Source organism: Ambystoma mexicanum, chromosome 4p (genome assembly GCF_040938575.1).
Source record: "Ambystoma mexicanum isolate Mex_15411 chromosome 4p, UKY_AmexF1_1, whole genome shotgun sequence".
NCBI classification, from domain to species: Eukaryota; Metazoa; Chordata; class Amphibia; order Caudata; family Ambystomatidae; genus Ambystoma; species Ambystoma mexicanum.
In genome coordinates, this window is record NC_090927.1 from 1,253,064,358 (window position 1) to 1,253,076,432 (window position 12,075).

The window sequence follows — 12,075 nt, forward strand, 5'->3', positions numbered from 1 at the left end:
TTGGCAATGCCAGGATGTCCTTCCATCAGGGTATCATGATGACGGGAAATAACCAGTTCTTGCAATTCCTTTTCCGGCAAAAATAAGCGTCCTTGGAAGTAAGGTAAGCCATCCTTGACTGAAAAGTTAGACCCCCTTTTGATCCAATCCTGCAAGGCTGAAGAGTCCAGGAATTGTTTCACTCGTGCTTGAATGTCTTCAAGGGTTTGTAAAGTGGTTATCCCCAAAATTCTTTGTTCGGGAATTATCGGCACAGGTTCTGAGTTTGTGTCCATTTCTTCCATTCCAATTTGGGATAGAGCGTCCGCCTTACCATTCTTATAGCCGGGGCGGTAGGTGATTACAAAATCAAACTCAGCAAAGAACAAAGCCCATCGGAGCTGTCGTGAAGACTGAGCCTTGGCAGTTTTTAAATATTGTAAATTTCGGTGATCAGTGATCACGGTGATGGTATGCCGGGCGCCGAGGAGATAATGCCGCCAAGCCTTAAAGGCGGACTTAATGGCTAATAGTTCCTTATCGGTGATCGCATAATTTATCTCCGGCGGCGAGAACTTTCTGGACCAAAATGCTAAGGGGTGCAGTTGGTTGGTTTCAGGGTCTCTCTGAGACAGGACAGCTCCCATGGCTAAGCTGGACGCGTCGGTTTCGACTATATATGGGAGATCGGGACGCGGGTGCTTCAAAATAGGTGCGGACGTGAACTTAGCTTTCAACTCCTGAAAGGCCGGTTCGGCTTCCTCGGTCCATTCAAAACTTTTATTTTTTCGCAAGAGTGCAGTTTAGTTTAGTTTAGTTTATTATTTGTAGGGCGCGCCAAGCCCTGGAGCATCAGGGCGCACAAGACAAGAATATGCTCAACTTTGTTACAGGTACATCTACATAATCATAGTACATTCAGCAATAAATAAAATATATACAGGTACATGTGCGTGGTCATAACGCAGTATACAATAAGCAAGAATGAGCAGGCCTGGAGCTAGGTCCAGACAAGAGGTGAACAATGTGGAGGTGATATACAGTGGAATAAGTACAGTAATATACAATGGTGTAAAATACAGAGCGTGGTATCAGAGCTGGGGCATGCAGGTGGGTCGCTAGTAGGGACAGTCAGTGATGGGTTGCACCACACGTGAAAACTCCGGGATAAACCTGCGATAAAAGTTGGCAAAACCAAGCATGCTTTGGACACCTTTCACCAAACTAGGTGATGGCCATTTGAGGATGGCATCCACTTTCCGTGAATCCATTCGGACCCCTTTAGGTGTCAGGATGAATCCGAGAAACTCAACCTCGGTGGTATGGAAAACACATTTTTCCAGCTTGGCAAACAGTTTGTGCTGGCGCAGTTTCTCTAGGACGGCCCTGACATGCTTTCTGTGATCAGATTCCGAAGAGGAGTACACAAGAATGTCATCGATATACACGACAACACAGACATCGATGAGTTCCCGAAGGACATCGTTCATGAAGAATTGGAAGGCTGCAGGCGCGTTGCACAACCCGAAAGGCATCACCTGGTATTCGAATAGTCCATATTTTGTACGGAAGGCCGTTTTCCATTCGTCGCCTTCTTTTACTCGTACCAGATGATAAGCCACCCGGAGATCTAACTTGGTGTATACGCAAGCGTCCTTCACCTGGTCAAGGAGTTCAGGGATCAGAGGCAGAGGGTAACGATTTTTAACAGTTATCTGGTTCAATGCGCGGTAATCGATACAAGTTCTAAGGTCGCCTTCTTTTTTAGGCACGAAGAACAAAGCTGAGGATGCCGGGGACTTTGACGGGCGAATGAAACCATTGGCGAGGTATTGATCTAAATATTGTCTCAAATGCAGATTCTCTGGTTCAGTAAGGGCGTAAATCCTGCTACAAGGGGGTTGTGCACCGGGCACCAGATTGATTTGGCAATCGTACGATCTGTGGGGAGGTAACGTGTTGGCCTGTTCCTTTTGGAAGACGTCCTGAAAGTCTTGGTACTCTGGAGGTAGTTGCACGGGGACAGAGGTTACTGATGCTAGATTAATCTTTGGATTTTCTGGGTAGCAGGTTTGTGCACAATCCGGGAAGGTTATTCTCTTCGCTCGCCAATCAATTCGAGGATTATGTGTCTCTAACCAAGGGATTCCGAGAATAAGCTGAAACTGTGGGGACTTGATTACATCAAACACAACTGCCTCCCGAGGGCCATCCCGACCTACAAGTGTCACCTCAGCTGTGGAATGTGTTACCGGTCCAGAGGCAATTTCGGTTCCATCTACTGTGGTGATGACATCTTTGTTGGTTTTTGGATGCAGAGGGAGGTTTATCCTAGAGACCAATTCTCGATCCACATAGTTTCCTATAGCTCCGCTATCGATGTATGCCTTTATAGCATGCAACCGTTTAGGCTGTTCCGGATCTATGAGGACCATTGGCACAATGAAATGCGAGGTCTGAGAGTTAGTTTTCAAGCTCGGCAAGCGGACCCCTACGCTTGCCGGGCGTGGTCGTTTCCCGATACAGTTTCTCCATGGATTTTATCAGCGGCTCCTACCACCTTCTTGGGCGAATTAACTGGGCAATCTCGTAGAAAGTGTCCAGAGGACCCACAATAAAGGCATAATTGCATCTGTCGTCTTCTTTCCCGTTCTTTTTGAGTTAGGGGTCCTTTAACCCCTCCGATTTGCATAGGCTCCGAGCCATCAGCCCCCTTGGGGTTAGCGTGGGTCTTGGCCAACACCCGGGTTTCAAACTTGGACCGATCTGCTTGTCTGTTTTGCAGCCTGTGATCCAATTGGACCACTAAGTCTATATATTCAGTGCATTCTTGGGGCGGATTTACAACTTGTGCCAGGACATTGTTAAGTTCTCCGCGTAGACCTCGATAGAATAACGTGATTTTTTTATCCTCTGGCCAACCAGTTTCCACAATTAGTCTATTGAAGGTTGCAATGTAGGATAGAAGGTCTTGATTGCCCTGTCGCAGAGATAGAAGTTCGTCATCCAGAGCCTGTCCCTGGGAGTGTCGAGCAAATAACCTTTCCATGCGTGTTTGAAATCCTTGAAAATCACAAAGAATCGGGTCATCTTGAGTTACCAATGGGACTGACCAATCGGCAGCACAGCCGCTGAGATATGACAACACAAAGGCTACCTTGGTCTGATCATTAGGGAAGGCCCCAGGTCTGCATAGGAAGTGCAAACAACACTGATTCATGAATACGGCGAATCGTTTGGGGTCTCCGGCAAAGCGTTCAGGTGGGGCCAGCGGCATGTTTCCAGGTAGATTAATCTGCACCGGGTTACTGGCGACCACAGGAGCGGGGTTCCCCCCGGAACCGGGTAAAGGAGTTTGTCCAGCTTGACCTTGCAAAAGCTGTCTAGCCAGGTCATCAGCTCTATCCTTTATTACAATCACTTCCCTCCTGAGGGCACTAGTCTCTTGACGAGCGGCGTGTACTTCGGCCCGTAATTTCCCCAGTAATTGGGCCAACTGGTCAGTTTCGGAAGTTTCCATAGCGCCTGGGTGGGAATTTGTAGGAAGGCTTCGCATTCTGTAACGTTCACCTGGTTCCCACGGGGGCGCTGGTCTAGTCTGGATTGCTGTGGCCTCTTCTAGCGTGATGCGCAGGACCCGGAACACCGATTGGACAGGACCTCCAAATCGTGTTTGCCTGGCCCGTAGGAATATCCTTCTGCAGATGAGAAAGGGGATTAACAGTCTGCAGAATAGTGTGCTAGCTCCCCCCTTTTCCCCTTCGTTCCTCTCTAACTTCCTCCAAACCCCGGTTTAAGTTCACCTTATGGTTTGGAAGGATGAACTCTCCATCCTGCTTCTGGTGCAGGGGCGCGCGTTCGTCCAGTTACTTCACTGGTTTTCAGAATGGCGCTGGCAAAATCCACTTGACTTTCCTGAGCGATGCGCCGCAAGTATGAAAGTTCAAAGTTCAAGTGAGGCCCCCTTTATATTGTCTTTCTAACCTGTGATCTGTCCTTTATTTCAGGTGCAGAATGAAGGCGATGCGTCGAGGGGTTAAACTGCGGAGGCGAGTAGTGATGAGGGCGATCCCTCTAAATGTCCTTATCATTCCCCAGAAATGTCTCTTGTCCTTTCCCCATAGGGGCCGGGGTACGGTACCTGCCAACGGGGTGGCGCCGACCCGAAATGTGGAAGAAAAGCCGGTAAGTATTATGGCTGTTAATCAGGCTTTCCTTCTGTGTTCCTTCTGCTCACCTTTTGTTTCTTCCTGTCTCCCCTAGGTGCAGAGATGTGGCGTCCGATGCTGAGAGCCGCGATGGAGCCGGGAGATGTCTCGAGGACAGGTGAGTGAAGCGTGGCGCTGCAACGAGCAACGGGATGCTTTTAAATGGAAGTCTTTCTTCAGGGATGCTGGCGAGAAGATTCCGGATGCAGGTAAGAAGTTTGAAATAGTCCTTGGTTTTCACCTTTCTCTTCTCTTCCTTCCTTGCAGGTCTTCCAGGTTCGAGGCGGGCGTGGCTGGAGTCCAGGAGCAGGAGCAGACATGGTGAGCGTTAAGCTGCAGGAAGCAGAACAACGCAAAGCATGAGCTGCTGTCTGGGCGTGGCTTAAATAGCCTCCAAAGAAGTCCCAGGTATGCATCCTTCCCCAACTAGGTATGTATCCTTCCCTGGCCACGCCCAAGTGAAAAAATAGTCCCTATGAAAAAATAGTCCCTTTCAGGTCTCAGGGAGGCCTGAAGCGTGCAGCATGGTCTGCATCAGGTAAGTGCACAAAACACCTCCCTTTATGAGCCTGGCGCCTATGGCGCCAGGACTGATGTCCAACATGAGCCTGGCGCCAAAGGCGCCAGGACTGAGTCCAAAGAGCCCCTATAAGGGGCCACTGGGCTTTTACCCGAGGGCATGATGCCTGCTTCCGGGGGTGCTGGGCCTGGCCTGGTGCTCCGGGGGTAGGCATCATGACATTTGGCCGTATTCTAAAGAGTAACTTCCCTAACTAGAAATCGAAAACGGTGTATCTGTGTGTCAAGATAGCAGTAACGGAAAAGCCGTCCTTGCGTCCAAAACGTCCTATCCTGACCCTCACACTATAAACAAAACAACAAAGGGGTGCAAGGAAATGTCTGTAACTTGATGTTGGCATGGCAAACATGTCTCTTTAGCCAACAGTTCATTTGTGTCTTCACTGGACTCCCAAAGTTCTTGTTTAAGCAAGAAGTTACGTAATAGTGTTTCTGTAGAATTTCTTGTAACTTTGCAGATCGCTGGTATAGTCCCGTGCCAGGAATCTTTGTAAAATGTCAGTTGCCTGGAGTACTCGTATGCCAGGACTTTCATATGCATTACACAGTTATTTGGCTATACCACCATAGCACATACAGTGAGGTGGTGTAACGCTCACCTGATTCCCGTAGAGGCGCCGGTCTTGACTGGGCGTATACCGTATCTTCAAAGGTGATGTGTAACACACGGCTGGCTCTTTGGGCTGGACCTCTGTGCACTGTATATCTGACTCGAAGGGTAAGATGTCTGCAGATAGAAAATATGGGATTAAGGAACTGGGTTATTGAATGTCTCCCTCTTCTTCCCTTTCTCTTCTCCTGTAGAACCCAAAAGGTTAACGCTCTCACCTTAGGTAAGTGAACGCCGTGCTCTCCATCTGCCTCGGGGCAGGGTGCTGTAACCAGTTTCTTCACTGGATAAGGGGAGCAGGCCTCTTGACTTCAGAGGACTGCTGTCCGTCGTTTACTGCACGAACGGTAAGTTTCGAGTAATTCTAATGTCTTTAAAGTCTTTAGTAATGATGTTTCTTGTTTTGCAGGGTTCCGGCGATGGCGGATGACGGGCTGAAGTGAGTTGAAGATGGAGCCCGTGTGATGAATAGAAGCGCCTGGAAGCACGTAAGTAAGCGCTTGTTGCCTGCTTCACGATGCGCTCTAACTGTCTTTTTATTTTGCAGGTACAAGTTCGGAGCGGCTGCAGGGTGCCGGAATACCCACTGGGTTAGATGTGGAAAGGAGTAATGGCACGTGAGTATTAAAGTTCCCCAATGTCTTTAAACGCACCTTGTTTTGTCTTTCAGATGCGGGATGCAGCGCCAAAGCCCTCCGGAGCGTGCGAAGAGTTGGTAAGCTTTTGTCTTTCAGATGCCGGAATGCAGTGTGAAGACCTCCGGAGCGCACGAAGAGTAGGTAAGCCTTTGTCTTTCAGATGCCGGAATGCAGCGCGAGGCGTTGGTGACAGCCGATGGACCAGGTAAGTGAAGAGCTGTCACTGAAGACTGTAATGCTAACCTGTTCTTTCTTGTCTTTATAGGTGTTGCTGAAGACTGGATTCAGGATGGTAAGCCTTTTTCCTTAGGCCCAGGATCAGATGCAGAAGACACGATGAGCGTTCTGCTGCAGAGGATGCAGAATAACGCAAAGCAAGATTCATCCATCGGGTGTGGTTTAAATAGCCTCCTGTAGTGCTTAGGTGTCTCCTTCCACAGCCACGCCTAGGTAAGAAAAGAGTTCCTGCTTTCCAGAAGAGTTCCAGTGTTCTGAATCTAGGGAGTGGCTCCTGCCCCACCCAACAGGAAAAGTAGTTCCAAACAGAAGAGGATCAGAGGCTCAACTGGCAGGCAAGTAAGCAGCATGGTCTGCTGCAGGTAAGTCCACCCAAGCATTATGAGCCCGGCGCTTCCAGCGCTGGGACTGGGCATATTTATGAGCCTGGTGCCACTGGCGCCAGGACTGGGTCCAAAAGGTCCCAATTGGGATTGGTTGGCACTCGGAACCTGGGTTATGGATCTGCTTCCAAGGGAGTTGGGAAAACCCTGACCTTTTGGAAGCAGAGATCATGACAGGTGGTTGGTATATCTGTCTATAGTAATATTTGCTTAAACCTTTCCCCCACACACTGGCATCCCATGCATCTGTACTTGATTGGGGTTTCGCTTTGTACTTTGCGTTGTCTGCATTCAAACAAACTTCGGGTATTTTCTGCATCAGCAATTTCATACCTTTCAAACATTTGTTGGTGCGCTTGTCGGAACGCCCCAGGGTCCTTAGCTGCTTTGGGCAGACTCACCGGTTCCCTTCCAGCATCTCAGATTCTGCTTGCGCTTCAGCTGTGTGGTTCCTTCACCAGCTTTCCACTTTGGAGTGTGCAGACATTCTTCCAGTGTCTGTGGTCACACGCCGGATTTCTTTTTTGGCACAGACTGGAGAACACAGTCTCTTCGAGGGGCCCAACATCCAGGAGCTCCTGCGTGGCTCACAGCGTCTCCACGGCCCTTCTTGCTTGCATGTGGCATCTCTCCACCTGTACCCGAGGCATTCTGCATTCCACCACACCGGTCTGTGTGCCTCACGTTTGTGAGCCTCAGCATGGGGTTCAACGAATTCTCCTGCACTGCTCGATCCAATAGTGCGGTCGCCATCTTTAAATGTCCTGAGCAATGAAGACTTGGAAGAACAACTAGCCTGCACATTGTACTTCGAACTCCTGTCAGTTTGCATGAACTCCCTCTTCCTCCTCCTCCTCCTCCTCCTCCTCCTCCTCCTCCTCCTCCTCCTCCTCATCTCAGCACCTGGGTGGTTATGGGAGTTGGAGTCCATGGATGTCTTTGAACTTTTAACTCTTAGAGTGTTTTTCTCAGAGATTTCACATAAAGGCACATCAGAAACAAAAGATGTTATGTGCGAGTTGTGGGTGTTTGGGTCCAAGGTGGGGGCCTGACCAGAGTAGTGTATATAAAAGGTGTCTCGACTTCCTCTAGAAGGGTGAACCGTTAGCTGACAATAGGCCATTAAGGTCTTGGGTGTCAGATGGTCTTCCTCATGGGAAAGGGGGATACTGGGTCTCATCCAATGAAGTCATGACATCTCCCTGGTAGTAGTCTCCTCCCATGTGATCCTCCCTCATACAGCCGTCCCCAGGGTCAGGATCAGGTAGCGGGTGCCGTCCCGTGGCCACATGGGAGGAGGTTCCCGCTAGAGAATCTGTGAGGACTCCATTGGAATCATCACAACATCCAATAAAATGCTAGGAACGAAGTTGCAACAGCAATATTTTTGAAAATCAATTGAACTTTTGTCTTGCTTATTAGTTATAGCATACACAGAGTCCATTGTTTCAGTGCTACAAACTGTATTTGGAAAAAGACATGGAGCTCTTGAGAAAACAACACTTACTGTAATTAATTAGTGTGTCACATTTCATGTTTTTCAACCTGAAAATTGAGTGTCCTGATATAAATTCAAATAAACATAAAAAATGCTTTTCACTGGATCACTTGCTGAAATATGGGTTTTTGTACGTTTCCTGATTTGCTGTCAAGAAAGTTCTGAATATTAACTTGTCAGGTGAGTTTCAATTGTTTATGTTTGTATGAAGAGACATATATTATGCCTTTGGTTAACACGTAGTCTATGGCATTTCAGAAAATTACCTTTCTTAATAACTTACAAATACTTGTATTAAATAAATCTGAAAATATTCCACAGTAATATTTTGAGGCAGCTGCCTGTGCATGCACAATTTTGACATTAACGGCTTCATAGTTTAAAAAATGTTTACGTTGATCACGTTTTGAACAGCTTTTAACATGTGATTTTCAATATGAGATGAACAAAAAAAGCTACTTAAATCTCTCAAAATTAGGTTTTTTTTTCCAGGCATGTAGATTTTATCTGGAATTGGTGCACTGAAGAAACAAAATTGAAAATCAACTTGGCCAATTCAGATATTTCAAATGCATCTATATATGGCACATGCGCAGAATGAATGTGCCTTTTCCACACTAACTGTACACAGAGCGTACAGGTTTTACAGTATATACATTACACAGTTAACATCTCCTAAAAACTCACAAAGGCAAGTCTCTGCCGACTTTAATGTGAGTTTTACGGTAATGGAATAAATGTACAGTTTTCATACGAACTGTACACTGAGCGTGCATCTACGACACATGCTTATACCATGCACACACACACACACACACAAAGACACACCCTTTACGGCACACACTTCTCACACCAACACCACACACTCTAATGACACACGCTGCTATAACAAGCACTGCAACAATACACTCCTATCATGCATTTTCCTATGAAACACGCACCTACTACACATGTGCCTACTGTACATAACATGTGGACGTACGGTACGTGTGTCATAGGCAAAGCATAAGTGAGGCAAAGCACACTAGGAAACAGTAGTTTCAAGACGGCAGCAAAACGAGAGAAGAAAGAAGGCAAAAAAGAAGGTGATTGCAAGGAGGGAAATGCCCCTGACCTTTTCAACAAGGAACAGTTACTTTCCAGAACCCTCGAGAATAGGAAGCTTAAGACCAGGAAACCAGGCTGTAGAATCCTGCATTGTGTGTCGGAGATCCCCGGCGTCCTCCCGCGTCAATAATCAAGGAGGGGAGAAGCAGCAGCCGCTGTGGTACCGTCCTTGGCTCCAATAACAAACCAGTGTCAGTGAAATCAACAAAGCCGCCAAGTTAGGGAGACCAATACAAGACCGGTCTGTGTTGAAGCCAAGGTTGCAAGCAGCAACATTGTATGGCGAGCGCTGGAATGAACATTGTTAAAAAGTATGTGATAAGAGACGCAAGTAAAGTTGAACTGGTGATGAGTAATTGAACTTTAAAAGCAAGACACAATACCTTTGACAGAGTGGTCCGGCACCGCGTGGGTGCTCAATCAAAGGTCTCTGTTAGGTATCCAGCTGAGAAGTGGCAAAAGTGAAAGTGAGAAAAAGGTTATATCAAGAAGAGTGCAAGTAATTGTGAATCGAAGTGGTTATGCAATGTCTCGAGCAAAATACTGCACACAGTAGAAAGTGTTTGATTTTGTTGCAGTAAAGAAATATTGGAAAAGTAGATTAATTTTGTCTGAGCCTAGCGGAGGGAGACCAATTGAAGGTTTTGTGTCAAAGTGGGTCTGAGCCCCGCAGAGGGGGACCCAGGGTGAACAGTAAGTCACTTGAGAAGTTGAACATGTGAAATCCTAAGAAGAACAGAACTTTAATGTTTGTTGTGTTGCATCAGGCCCTCTGAAATAAGAGACTTTGAATGGCAAAGAGACTCGGCCCTGATGTTGAGATTTTGAACTGCATCCTCGTGCTAGAAGAGCCATAGAACATGCTAGGTTTGAGTGTGCCGCCTTGTCCCATGCTTAAAACAAAAGGGCAAGGGAAGCCAATGACTTGAATATCCTGACATATCATTTTGTGAACACTTCTTTTGCATAACATTGTTTCACACATTTGTTTTTAGAAATAAGGACTGGAAATAGGTTTATTAGTATAGGCCCTTTTATTTTAACAAGACTCGACTTGGACTGCGTTATTCTTATTTGATGGTCATAGCTTATCCAATCTTTAGATTTAGTATTAGATAGGTGTTTTTCAAACCCAATTGAAGTTCAATAAATACCCTTTAACTGTGATCACTTGTGTCAGTCTTACCGTTGGATACCATGCTTTCCTTACACAACACACACTTCAAACACGCATGTTCCTATGAAACGCTTACCTACTACACATGCCCCTAATGCACATAACATGTGGACATACAACACATGCTCACATGATGCACCCAATCCACGTGCACTTATGACGCATGCTCCTATGACATGCGCTTATAACACATGCTCCTATAATACATGTTCCTATAATACGGTACTACACACGCATCTACAACACGTGGAGGTAGGACATGTGCTCCTACAACACATGCTACAAACCACACACCTTTACGACCTTACATTGCACACTTAGCACACACTCTTATGACACATTCTTCACACACTCCTACAACAAACGCTACTACACGTGTACCTACTACATGCTCATGCTTCTACGATATGCAATCCTACAACACACGGTCCTACCAAACACATTCTTATAACACATACTCCTACTAAATGTGCACCTACTGCACATAACATGTGGAGGTACGACACATGCCATCACATGCACCTAGGGCACATGCACATATGACACATTCTCCTACGACACACGCTACTACAACATACACATTCCTGCGACACATGCTCCTAGGACAGATAAAGATGTACAAGAACAAGCACTCAGAATCAATCATGTAACCGTAAAAAAAAGTTGAAATTATTTGGAAAATCTTTTTGTGCAAAAGAGTACAGGTTCAATCAGAAATACTAAAGTTACGTTAAAAAGATAAACTTTATCAATATATACAAAATATATAACATGTGGCTGGCAGCAAATTCAGACATGATATGGTATTTGCCAGACAGGAAAATGCCAACCAAAAGAAGTTTGCCAGAAAACATGTCAAGAAGAATTCCTACACCATTAGAATGAAGTTATTCAGGAGCCAGCAGAAACATGCCTCTTTAATGTGTATGTCAGGGAATTAATTGCATCAAAAGTGCTCCACCAAGTGTATGATAATCAGAAATCCTGCTGTACTACGCACCATCAACATTACACTACTTTGAGAGCAGAGAAGTGATGAAACATACTCGCAGACTACCCTACAGATAAGAGAAACACTTTCTCCCTAAAAACAGGCAAATACTGACAACAAAGACAATTGGTAGTAAAAATATACCCAATAAAAAAGGAAATAATGGAACCACAGGACCCTGTCGCTTGCTTCCACCCACAAAGTTCCACTGTATTTTCAGATCAATGGTACCAGTAGAGAAGTGACACAAGAGCATGCTTTAATAATATTACTGCCTGATCTGAAGAGCACCTATACGAGAATAAACATCTGTTATTGGGCCAGAGCTCACGGGCAACGGTTTGTCTTGAAAGCGAGACAATGCTGAGCTTCATGGGGTCGGATACCAGTCCCGCGTTTAGAGAGGCTGGTCTCCCAGCATGAGGCGAGATATAAATTCACAATTTAATTTTCTTTAATGAAGCATGAATCAGTAGGTGGAAAAAAGTTCTGTTTTTGTAAACCGATCTCTTCGAAAATATATTTCCACTGGCCTGAAAAGTACCCCCAATGGTATTGTGAATTACTTTATTTCTTGAAAAATCATTTGCTGAGAAACTTCCAAATGTATAGAGAAAAATGTTATGGGAGCCCTGCGTGTAACCAGTCATAGGAAGTCAAATGACTGG

The 12,075-nt window shown here is 46.0% G+C and overlaps 1 protein-coding gene across 1 annotated transcript in view; it reads right to left on the bottom strand.

Annotated features, from left to right (window-relative positions):
• Positions 1-12,075, bottom strand: part of PSEN2 (presenilin 2) — a 609,714-nt gene that overhangs the window by 322,864 nt on the left and 274,775 nt on the right. The window lies entirely within an intron of this gene.